The 13,973-nt window shown below is 31.7% G+C and overlaps 1 pseudogene; it reads right to left on the reverse strand.

Moving 5' to 3' along the window:
• Positions 1-1,398: 1,398 nt before the first annotated feature.
• LOC149544045 (senescence-induced receptor-like serine/threonine-protein kinase) lies at positions 1,399-13,426 on the reverse strand (annotated as a pseudogene).
• Between the last annotated feature and the right edge of the window lie 547 nt (positions 13,427-13,973).

Below are 13,973 nucleotides of genomic sequence, written 5' to 3' on the forward strand. Positions count from 1 at the left end.
GGGCATCCCTTTCTTTATGGGTTCAAATAAATCTTCATACTGGGACTCTGTCATTCAACATATTCAGAGTAGAATCACTGCTTGGAAAGTTAGATGGTTATCCTTGGCTGGGAAAGTCTTGCTGATTAAATCAGTATTAGCTGCAATTCCAAATTACTTTTTTGCTTTTCTTAAAGCTCCCCCAAAAATTCTAGTTCAAATTCAGAAAATGATTAAGGGCTTCTTATGGACAGGTAATATGGATGATTCTTGTAAGATCCCACTTATTTCATTATACGACATGTCACAGATTCCAGCAATAGGAGGGGTAGGTGTGCATGACCTTACTAAAAGAAATGAAGCATTTGGTGGGAAATTGGTTTGGCAAATGTACACTAAACTTCAATCCACTTGGTGCAAAATTATGTAACAAAAGTATCTGGATAATAATGATCCTTCTATAATTCTTTGTATTTTGGATCCTCCTAAAGGTTCAGTTATATGGGATTTCATGATAGCTTCTCGTAATATTGTGGTTAATTATGTTTCTTGGGAAGTTAATGATGGTACTAAAGTTAACTTTTGGAGAGATTCTTGGAATGGTCAAATTCCACTTTCCAATAATTTGATTTCTCTTACTATTATTGAAGTGTTAGAACTACACTGGGGTACTCAACTTTATCAATATGTGGCATATGTTTGTGAACTTTCAGGGAAAGTGTTTTGGAAGTATCTAGCGGTTTTACCACTTTCATCTTAGGAAATTAGACAATTCAAAGATATTTTTTCTTCCAAGCAAGTCATCTTTTCTGGATCTCAAGATAGGATTTTATGGGCTCTAGCTAAGGATGGCAATTATTCAGTAAAAGAGGGTTATAAAATTTTGCAGCAAAATGTTTCACATAAAATTACTTGTAGGGCATTTTCATTTTTTTGGAATCATATTGTACTTCCAAAGGTAGGTTGTTTCACTTGGCTTGCACTAAAACATAGGATTTTGACCAATGATAGATTGGCTAGATTGCACATTGCCTCCTTTTTTAACTGTGGTTTTTGTGATGAGTGTGAAGAATCAACGGTTCATCTTTTTGTCTCATCCTCATTTTCTTATCAATCCTAGAGTTTTGTCTTGAATAAGATGCACTATAGTATTCCTCTCTAAAATAATTTGTGGGATCTTTTTAAAGCTTGGCCAATCCTTTATCCCAAATCATTATTTGCAAACCTTTGGAAATGTATCTTGACATTGGTTGTTTGTGCTATTTGGTGGGAACATAACAAACGCATTTTTAGAAAAGAGAGCCATGCCTTAGAAATTGTTTTGGAGGGAATTGAAAGATCTATCTCAGAGGTGACAAATTCAAGTTTGCAAAAGACAAAATTTAATCCTATTGTTACTTCTTGGGATTCTCAAATTATTCAAAGATGGAAACATTTATTCATTCCAAATGGTTGGAAAATTTGCAATTCTTCCACTTCTTCAATATCCCGTAAGAAAATAGGATGGAGGCCACCAGATGAGGGATATTGGAAACTGAATTTTGATGGCACATCAAGAGGTAATCTCGACCCTTCTGATTTTGGTGCATGTATTAGAAATTCAGATCGAGATGTTGTGGCAATTACAATATCCCCTTTGCCTATTAATACAAATAACATGGCAGAGGCACAAGCTCTATTAGCTGGTCTTATTTTAGCAAAACAAGGTAATTTTTGGTTGCTACATATTGAAGGAGACTCCTCTGTCATTATTAATGCCTATATTCATAGGACTATCTTCTCTTGGAAGTTAAAATATATTCTTATTCAAATTTGGAGGCTCCTAGATGAGTGCTTGGATGTTTGTATTTCACACACCTATAGGGAAGGAAACCATGTTGCAGATTTTCTTTCAAATTTGGGTTGTGATGGGTTGTTGATTTCATCACTTCACCCTTTATCCATATTTGAGAAACATGCTGCCCTCAAAAAATTAATTTAGGAAGATATGTTTTCTGGATCGTGCTCATGTATACCAATTTGAAGGAAGGTGATAGTCAGTTCTAGATATACTAATGGGTGGTACTTGATTCACCCTTTGTAATTATTTGTTCAAAATATCTAAAACTATGTATACATTAGGAATGATGCCAGGTTTTCTTCACTAATTCTTTCCCAGTTGACCTTGTTGAATCAAATTAATAAAATATTACAGTGGCTTGCCACTTTTGCCTAAAAAAAATATTAATAATTGAAATTGTCAAATAGTGTTTATTATTATTATTTTGTTTTAAATTTTGAATCAAACATTGTAATATCTATGGTCTTAATATGAAGTATTATTATACTGATTAGGTTTTGGATTAGATTGTGTTAAAGCTTTTACAATCAATATTCTAAATCATTTGTGATCTATCATTATAATGAAAGAAAGCAAGGGATCCATCATTGCTTTATTTTACATCTTTAGTCTCTCTTCCATCATGATGATGGATTGTGATTCCAAATGTTGATTCTAAAGATCTTAACATGATATAATCTAGAAACGAATCACTCTAATTTTAATAGATTATGGAAATTTAATCTTTCTATCAAGTGGTATGTTCATATTTGGAATCATGATATAAAATCTTATACTTGATTACTAGTGGGCTCATGTTATGCAATTCAACTTCACATTCACTTCATCAAAGATTGCCACTCTTGACTCAATTTAATTTATTAGAATACATATAGTATACTATAATTAATATAAAATAAATATTATATGTATTTTAATATAATTTTATAATTTTCAATGATAATATTATTAATATAATGATATTAATTAATTAATCAATTAATTTGTCAAATAATACTTTTTATTATTGATGATATCATTATGAATTGGATATTTAAGTCACTTGAAACTAACTACAACAACCAAAAAAATGCAATTTTTCATATAAAAAAAAGCACATTAATAAAATATATATTTCTTCATAAAGCTAAATAACAATGGATAAATCTAGACTTAGAACATTGAATATCAAAAGAATAATTTTCAAACTAGAGGGACATGCAAGTTTTATGTATCAAAGAGACAACTTTTAGAAACTATAGTAGATAGTTGTGGTCAAGGGGAAGGATTAGCAACTAATTCCAATTGCCTCATGTATTATGCATACATAGTCTATCTTACTTTCATAGTATACATGTCTTTCAATGGTGTCTTAAACTTAATTTCTAGTGGGCTCATTCTATGCTATTCAACTTCAACAATAGACCAAGCACCCATTAACAATAACATATTTTTACCTATAACTTTTGTATTTTATTACTCACTCATTTTTTACTATTTGTTAATCTCAAAACTCTATCTTCTAAAAAAAATTAAACTAGTTTTCCAATATTTTCACACTTCTTCATTTTATTTTATTTTTTGTGAAAATATATCTATTTTTATTAGATTCCTCTATTTTTTTTGCTAGTAATTTTTTATTTTACTGCAAAAATTTATGCTCTAATGCTTTTAAAATGTACTATACATTCCCTTCAACAAAGATCATTACTCTTGACTCAATTTAATTTATTAGCATATATATAATTATACTATAGTTAATATAACATAAATATTATACTTATTCTAATATAATTATAACTTTCAATGATAATATTATTAATATAATTATAATTAATTAATTAATCATTTAATTTGTCAAATAAAACTTTGTATTATTGATGACATCACTATGAATTGGATATTTAAGTCACTTCAAACTAACTACAACAACAGAAAAATCAATTTTTCATAAAACAAATATGGACATTAATAAAACATATATTTCATTAGAGAGCTAAATGACAATGGATAAATCTAGACTTAGAACATTACATATCAAAAGAATAATTTGCAAATTAGAGAGAAATGCAAGATTTATGTACCTAAAAGACAACTTTTAGATATTATAGTGGACAATCGTGATTAAGGGGGAGTAAGCACTCTATTCTTTTTCAAGTTGTATGTTCATATATGACATCCTGAGATTTGAAACTTAATTTCTAGTGATCTCATTCTATTCAATTCAACTTCAACAATAGAACAAGCACCCATTAACAATAACATATTTTTACCTATAACTATTGTATTTTATTACTCACTCATATTTTACTATTTGTTAATCTCAAAATTATGTCTTCTAAAAAAAATCTACTTTTCCAATATTTTCACAATTCTTTATTTAATTTTAATTTTTGTAAGAATATATCTATTTTTTATTAGATTTCTATATATAATTTTTTGCTAGTATTTTTTCATTTTACTACAAAATAATGCTCTAATGTTTTCTAAAATGTACTATAGGTTCGCTTCATCAAAGATCACCACCATTGACTCAATTTAATTTACTAAAATACATATAATTATACTATAATAATTATAACATAAATATTATACTCATTCTAATATAATTATAATTTTTAAAGATAATGTTATTGATATAAAAATATGAATTAATTTGTCAAACAATACTTTGTATTATTGATGACATCATTATGAAGTGGATTTGTAAGTCACTTGAAACTAACTACAAAAACAAAATTTCAATTTTTCATAAAATAAATAAGCACACTAATAAAACATATATTACATTAGAGACAACTTTTAGAAACTATAGTGGACAATCATGAGTAAGGGGGAGCATTAGAAACTAATTCAAATTATGGCATGTATTATGCATACATAGTCTTTCTTCCTTTCAAAGTAAATATATCTTTCAAGTCTATCAATCATGTGTTTTTCTTTCTTATCTAACTTTCTATTCCTTTTCATTTTTTTCTTTTTTTCCCAATGTTCAAAGAAAATATGACTTTCTAAATAAATAAAAACATGAGAAAAGATGAGATGTACAATTTTTCTTTTTAATTAACTAAATAAATGAGAAAAGGAGTGGTGCACAATAAGTGAGCAATGGCTCTTTGTTGGTGTTCCATCACATCAATATTTTTACATATCAAGTTTGAAATATATATAAATTCTTTATAGTTTGAATGTATCATAGTTTTATCTCTATTTTAATTTTTTCTTTTTTTTCTTTTCTATATCGTTCTAGCCTCTAGCCATTAAAAAATTTGTTGGAAAGTTGGTGCCTCCTTTACAAACATTTCTTTTGGATATTATATGGACAATTGTCTGCTTAATTATAGTTTGAAAACTAGGGTGGGAGTTGCCTTGTTTTTCATTTATATATTTCTATAACTTCTTGTTTTCCATTTCTATATGTCTCTAGCTTCTAGCCATTAACAAACTTCTTGGAAAGTTTATAGTTGTTGTAAGGTTTAACTTAAATTATCATTGTCATTATCGTGTGAAAAGGGAAATTATAGTTAACTATTTATTTCACGTGAAAAGAGGTTGCTAAAATTTTGTATATTAGAATCAGTTAGCTGTTATCATGTTTATTTGTTTATTGATAATGGTAGTTAGTCGTCATTTAAATATATTAGTAATACATTATAATGTTTTATTTAAATGGACTAACTTGTTATTATCTTTGAAATCTTGCTCTAGTGGTTCTAGGAGTATACAAATGGGAGAAAGCATTACTAAATGGGATTCAAGGCATGGGGTGCTATCTAAGTTCATTATTTGATTTTTAGGTATGACCTTGAACTACCTTGATAAGGATTTAGCAACTTTGCAATAGAGTACACCATTCGACTATCATTAGCTACTTGGTCAAACATATAAAAAAAATAGATATTTAAAATTCTTGTTCTAAACTATTACCTCGCTATTGTTTTGAGGCACTAGCAATATTATCATAAGAACTTGTATATAAATATATGTGTGTGTGTGTCTACATATATATATATGTACATATGTATATATATGCACATATACATATCGTCCTAGTATCATGGTGGCATATATATATAGACACACACACACACACACACATATGCATATACAAAGAAAATATGATGTTAGAAATAAACCATATTTCTCTAAATTAAAAATATATATAGATGTACATATATTTAGAAGAGAAATTTTTGATATAAGAGATATCATGTTGAAATCATGTATTAAAAATTAAAATTATCTATATTTATATATGCACATATATAATATATTAAGAAAAGGAACTTACAGTAAATTTAAAACTTATATTATATTTTTTAGAAGCAGCCATCTGCACTGGGCACCCTCTTTTCAAATTTGAGAGCTTGTGAAACTGGTGATATTTTATTTGAAACTATCATCTTGAACTGAGTTGAGAGCTAAAGGCTATAGGTTGCAAAGTCTGAGGTGATATATATTAAATTATGCATCTTGCATCAAAGCGGAACAAGATGCCTTGAAGTGATCTATCTCATTCCTTCATCCTCACAATTCTACCTTGTTGCATTCTTCACCTCAAAAGAAATTCAAAGATCGGGCCATTCAAAGTCACATGACATAGATAGAGCTAACCTTTTTCCTTGGCATTTACATTCGATCAGGTTTAGTTACTTTTACATTCCAAGTCTCTTTCACCATATTTTTTCTATGAGATTTTGTTGAGAGTGCAATATAAAAAAAAATCCTTGTAGATATTTATGATCATCCATTACTGAGGCTTGAGGTGGAGAGACCTTATATATTATGTTTATTTTCTTTCTTTTTAAAAACCCAAGTATCTCTCAAATAGAGTTCTATAAAAATGTTTGATTATCAAAATAGCATATCTGATATTAGATGTTAGTACTCATTGTATATTAGTTGTTGGAAGTCATTCCAAGATCACCATGTCATAAATATAAGTATGAAGTAATAGTCTCCAAGGACTCACCCTAGGCAAGTGAAGCCAATGAAAGAGGGTGGAGAGGAGAGGATTCGTGCAATGGAAAAGTAACAACAAATCAAAACTTTCATGTATGAACATTTAAATCTTTAAGATGGTTATTAAAACATCCAAGTCATCTCATGATTGTCTAATTAGTACTCGACAAGTGATGGTGATCGGGTATTAAAACCCATCTAAATCCTTGGCCAATGTTGATTATAGGCATGATTGCCTAATTTGATCACAAGATGTCAGTGTTGCTAGTTAATCTAGAATGTATGCCTATTACTAAGCGACACTAGTATGCGTAGGTGGCTGGACTATAGTGCCCCAAGCCTAACACATAGTAGGGAGGGCCTTTCTCGTTATAAAATTATGTTGGGATTCATAAGGTTTGAGTTTGGGAGGTTAAGCCTATGTTAATGGTTCTCCTCTTTACTAGATGTCGAGGCTTGAACAAAACCTTCAATTATTTTCAATTAATTTCATTATGTACTCTTTTTTTGTACTTGTAGTACATTTATAATTTGTAATATTAGGCATAGAGGATATTGAAATGGTTATAATTTCTTTTTGAGTTATTGTAGAATTCAATTTAGTTAGTTATTTCACTTTAGAAAGTTAATTTTGTTATCATCGTATGAAATGGGTTTTTTTAATGGTTGTTTAAGATGGATTGTTTTGATACCTACTTCATGCCTTACTATTTAATGTTCAATTATTGTTCTTAGAATAAGTACATAATTTCATATGAGAAATTATTAGAGCAATGGGTTCAACATTGAACCTCAAGCACGTCACTTAGCAATGTAGTAAACCTAAGAATCTTTAGATTTAAATGTAGCAACATTTATACAAGGAAGACTCCTCACAAGAAGGCATAACATCCCATATTTCCCTACTTGATTACGAACATGCTACAATATGATTACTCTTATTGTTCCTTGCCTTGGAAAAATGAAACCTTAACGCAAGCATGTCAATGAATGAGGAAGGAAAGGGTCAGATGGACCTCACTAGGAAGGCAACTTATAGAGACAAACTCATCCAAGCATGGAATGCTCACCAGGATAACCCCCTTGAACTCTTCCATAGAACTTGGATGCTGCGAGATAACTACAAAACTAAAATTGAGCAATAACCTTATAATAAGACATCGAAATGACCAAATTCGTAATGTCCTCAGAAGAGGAATTTTGGTGAATAAAATTGGTTGCAAATGTAGCTAAGAAATTTTAAATAAAGTAGTCAAATTCCTAGCTTTACTTGTGTTTTTCCTTATTTTTCTTTTCAAAAAAAAAAAAACATAAATCAGAAAAGTGACTCAAAAACTTGTATTTACTTTTAGGCCACATTAAAGAGGAACCATGAACAACAATGAGAATGTCACATACCAGGAAATGGTTAATGAGAACAATCACCCCTTCGCACAGATTTGCTACTTCAGGTTTTGCAAGACATGCAAATGAAGCTATAAAATATGGAAAAGAGAATAAATGATTTGGCATCCCAAAATAAGCAAGGTCAAGAGGAAATGCAATCCTCATCCCCTCCTAGAAAAGAACTAGAAATTATAAACATAGTGAGAGAAATATTCAAGCCTCACTTACACAAACTGAGAATCAAAAGAAACTTGAAATAGATGATTACTTATTCATGGATATTAAAAAGATCAAACCTCCCAAATTTTCTAGTTCTAAATCTAGAGAGCATACAAAAGTATGGCTAACAAAAATGGAATAATATTTTCAAATTAGAAATTTCTTGGAAACCTCAAAGGTAGTTTGGGAATACACCATTTCTCAGGTTAAGTCACAACTTTGTGGGGAAACAGCAAGGTAGAACTAAATATTAAGACAACTAAAATTACCTAGGGTAAGTTTGTGGTCATCTTCAAGAACCAATGGTTACCCCAAACCTTCTATGACTAGAAGCCATTGGACTTCCAGAACCTTAAGTAGGGGGATATGTTTGTACAAAAATACTTTGAAAAATTCACTCAGTTTCTGAAATATATACCTTTGTATTAGCAAGACCATAATCTAAAAGCTGGAGATCTTTTCATGGGAATAAATAATGTTGTTCATCAAGAAAATAAAATAAAAGGAGATGACTCTATTTAGGATAATAAAAGGAAAACAAGTTGGAACTCAGAGGGAAGAGACTCTAGATCCTATAAGAAACAATTTAGGAACTACAAACCCCACAAACTAGAGCTGACAAAAAGTGGTAACAAAGAATTTAAAGGTAACTCTAGTACAAATGTGAATAGTAAAGGAAATAAAACAAAAGGACCACCAATACTACACTACAATTGTGGTGGGGATCACTATACTAACAAATGTACTGGAAAGACAAACACCAACCAACCACCTTGACTTGCACTAGCACCACAACAAGATGTTTATTAGTAGAGGATTCAAGCAATACTAGACAACTAGTAGAAAGAATAGTAGTTGGACCCAATTTAAACTTTGGGTAAGATCTATAAAAACCATATCTCTACATTAATTGATATTGGAGCCTCAGAATGTTTGATAACCACAAAGTTGTTAAGTAGATTCCCAAAGAGGTCTAGTTACATGGAAAAACCATGGATAGTTGAGTATGTTCAAACTGGTCAAGGGCTAAGGTGTAGCAATATTTGTTTGAGGTTCAGGTTGACTTTCAAAATTTCTCTATAGAATTAAATGTATATGTAGCACCTCTTGAGTTCTATGACATCATCGTAGGTGCAAATTGGCTTAGTGCACACAAGCCCAAGGTCAACTATCTCACTAAATTTTTTAATCAAGGTACTCATGTAAGTATGAAAAGAGTTGTGCACGAAATCAAACTATGTCAAATATCAACCATGCCACTATGATGATGTGGAAGGAAAGGATGTGATATCTTTCCAATTACGATTGAAGAATTGGAAAAAATACAAGTGATCTAGAAGATGGAGAAATAATGGAAAACTCAAAAATATTGTTTGAGGATAACTATCCATATCTTAAGAAGTTTCAATATGTGTTTTGAGAAGAACTTCCCAAACTACCTTAATCTAGAAATTTTTATTTTATAAGACTTTGTATGTAGGGAAGAACCTATATCCTAAGATCCTTACCAAGTGACCACGACTAAGTTGATGGAACTACAATTATGGTGGTAAGACATTCCAAATATGAAACTTATTTGACCCAGTGTCTCACCCTAGGGATCCCTAGTGTTGTTCTTCAATAAAAATAATGGAACTATTAGACTGTGCATAGACTATAGGATGTTCAGTAAGGTCACCATCAAGAACCAATACTTACTTTCTAGAATTGATGATATGTTTGATCAAATGAGAGGTGCTACTATATTCTCAAAAATTGACTTAAGGTCAAGATACCGTCAACTTCACATCAAAGGTGAAGACATTCACAAGACTACTTTAGAAACTAGATATGGAGATTGCAAATTTGTGGTACTATCCTTTGGACTAACCAATGCTCTAGTAGCATTCATGAACCTGATGAATATCATTTTTCAAGACTATTTTGATAAGTTTTTATTAGTCTTTATAGATGACATTTTGATCTACTCACAAAATGGAAGAGAACATACAGAACACTTAGAGATGGTTCTACAGAGCTTAGGAGAATATAAACTATATGGAAAGTTGTCTAAGTGTGTTTTTAATCAAAAGGAAATCTAGTATTTGGGACACAATATATAAGCTCAAGGGATAGTCGTAGACCCTTAAAAGATTAAAGAAATCAAGGAATAGTGTATACCTAGGAATCTAATAGAGGTCAAGGGTTTCATGGGTCTAACAAGATTCTATAGAATGTTTGTCAGAGATATTTCTAAGATAGCTTACCCCGTCACCTTACTTAAGAGAAAAGGGAAGGAATTAATTTGGAGTAAAAAATGTCAAAAACCTTTGAACACCTAAAGGATAAGTTAACCACTGCACCAATACTTAGAGTACCAGACCCCCAAAAAGAATATTTCATTATAACTGGCGCATCTAGGGAAGGATTAGGAGGTGTACTAATCCAATAGGACCAAGTTTTTTCATATGAGTCAAGGAAGCTGAAAAATTATGAACAAAATTCTGCCCAACATGATTTAGAATTAGATGCCATTGTGCATGCCCTCCAAATATGCAGGCATTACTTGATAAGGAATCCTTTTGAAATTTGACTAGATCACCACATTCACTCAGCCCAATCTTAACACCAAAAAAGGTACAATAAGGTAGAAGATTCCTTAAGTCAACAAAGGCATATCTCAACTATGGCCATCATAAATATCAGATTAAAGGATCAAGTATTACATCATTTAAAACAAGATGACTTCTATATTGATATCATTCATTCACTTCTCAAAGACCCATAGGATCCCAATTACAAAGATTTCAAAATATAAGAGGATGGGCTATTGAGATATGAAGGCAGGATATACATAACCAAAATACCAAAAAATCAAAGAATGATTTTGGAAGAATTCCACTTGGCCCCCCCTTGGATAATATAAAACCTATGCATTTTTTAAGGGGATGAAAAGAGAACTAATAGACTATGTTACGAAGTGTCTAGAGTATCAAAGAGTCAACGCAGAGCATCTTTACCCAACTGGGGATGAAAAGAGAACTAATAGACTATGTTACGAAGTGTCTAGAGTGTTAAAGAGTCAAGGCAGAGCATCTTTACCCAACTGGCTTCCTACATCCAAATGGGGTATCATAATGGAAATGGAAAATAATCATAATGGACTTAATACAAGGTCAAAGAAAATACAACATGATTCTAGTAGTAGTAGATAGATTAACCAAAGTAGCCCACTTCATACCTGGTAATTTGACTGATGGAGCACCATAAATTGTACACAAGTTCATGTGAGAATTTTTCAGACTTCATGGACTTCTGGAAAAGATTATATTTGACAAGGATGCTAGGATGACATTTGGATTTTGGCAAACACTATTCTTGGCCTCAGGAACTAAACTAAATATTAGTTCTACTTATCATCCAGAGGTTGATGGCTAGACATCAAGAGTAAACTAGGTTTTAGAAGACCCTCTAAGAGTTTATTTTATGGATGAACAATACCGATGGAAGATGTATATACGTTTGATGGAATTTGATTATAATAACTCTGACTGGTCCACTATTAAGATGACACCCTTTGAAGCTCTATATGGTTGCAAATGCAGAACCCCTATAAGCTGGAACCATGTTGAGGATAAAATAGTCATTTGGCCAGGAATGCTAAAGGAGATGGAAGAAAAAGTAACTCAAATCTACAAGAGACATAAAGATGCAAATGATAGACATGAAAGTCACACAGATGCAAAAATGACATCTAGAGAATTCTCAATGGGAGCTATTAAAATTAAAATGCCAAAAGAGTACCATTAAGTTTAGAAAGAATGCTGAATTGCCTCCAAGATATGTGGGACCCTTTGAGGGGTTGAAAGTTGTGAACCCGGTAGCCTACAGATTCACACTACTGCATGACATCTTCCATGTGTCTCATCTTAAGAATTATATTGCTCATCATAAACATATAATTTATTGAAACCTATTCTAGGTAAAAGACCTAGGGGTGGTGGAAATAGAACCAATCAAAATACTCGAGGTTCCATCATAGACCTCTAACTACCTTGGTAAGGATTTAGTGACTTCACAATAGAGTACACCGTTGGACTATCATGAGCTACTTGGTCTAACATAGAAAAGTAGTAAAAATTTAAAATTCTTTTTACAGAACTATTACCTCTTTGTTGTTTTCAAACACCGACAAACTTATCATAAGAATATATATATATATATATATATATATTCTAAACAGATATTGTTCCGCCCTTCCTGTTTGAGTCTAGCATCTACAGCTTCTTCAAAACGATTGTTCTCTATCATGTGCCTTACATGCCCTGGAATATGAAACTGACTTGAACCACGTGCTTCATCAACATGCCTCTGCCCTGTTACAATTTCAAGCACAACAATCCCAAAGTTGTAAACATCATGTTTGTAAGAGATCTTGTTATTCCTGCAATACTCTGGAGCCCAATACCCTCTCGTACCAACTACCATAGCAGTTGACCTATGTGTGCCCTGCCAATCTACATGCTTCGAAAGCCCGAAATCAACAATCTTTGCCTCATTATCATTACGATCCACCATAACATTCTGAGGTTTGATATCAACATGAATGATTTTATTCTTGTGCAAGAATTCAATTCCCTTGGCTATACCCATCATCAGTTTAAGGCTCTGCTTTCAACTATAGGAAAATCCTATACAATTTCCTAACAAGTAGTCATGGAGAGAACACCCATCTATATACATGTAGGCCAAGTAAGATATGTTTTCTTCGATACACCAAGAATACAGTTTGTTTATGTTTGTGTGCTCCTTTCCCATCATAAGATCAACTTTATTGTGCACCCATGCTTTGGTGTGAGGGGATCTATGTTGTATTTCCTTTATAGCCAAAACTGCACCATGGAAGATCATCTTGTAAACTCGTGCAAAGCTTCCTACCCTAGCTGGATGAGACTCACTGCAATAGCTTTTAATATCAAGTATATCATGAGGTGAGAGGTTTGTATAAACATCTAGTGTAGGTTCCGGGAATTGTAGCTGCTTGGAAGAGAGAACTGCATCTGCTATGATATAAGACTCCATTTCAATGTTTGAATGAACGTTATCTCACGGTACAGCAGCTCTTGGTGAAGTTAAATAGAAAGATAGGTAGAAGAATGTTAGTAGCACACCTAAAACACCTGCGCCTGTAACTGCAGCAGAGTAAAATTATAAATAGTAAAATAACACCATTGCCCAATACCAAATGCTTCTGTGGCTCAACAATTCAGAAGAGAATAGGGACACTAGGTTTTATTGTCCTATTACATTTGGAAAGTTATGATCACTTACTGCCTATAATAAGTCCAGGAGGAAAATCCTGATCTGACATTGTAAGGAAAGTAAAAATCAGTAATCCATAAGAGGAAAAATGAAAAACATAATTTCAGGCCTTCTTTAGGACTTTAAGATTTTACCTTTCTCAGAAGGAGGTGTAGGATTCGAACTGTCTGGCCCTTACCTGAAAAGAAAAAATCTCGTGCGGTAAGTTTTATATAGTGAACTTCAAGTATCATATAACTGATTAAATGTAGTATTTGAATTTTTCTGTATATGATCTGTAATAACAATTTGTCTCCAAACTAGGAGC

The sequence above is a fragment of the Cupressus sempervirens genome, chromosome 8, assembly GCF_028749045.1.
Source record: "Cupressus sempervirens isolate cs-2001-9-10 chromosome 8, ASM2874904v1, whole genome shotgun sequence".
NCBI lineage: Eukaryota > Viridiplantae > Streptophyta > Pinopsida > Cupressales > Cupressaceae > Cupressus > Cupressus sempervirens.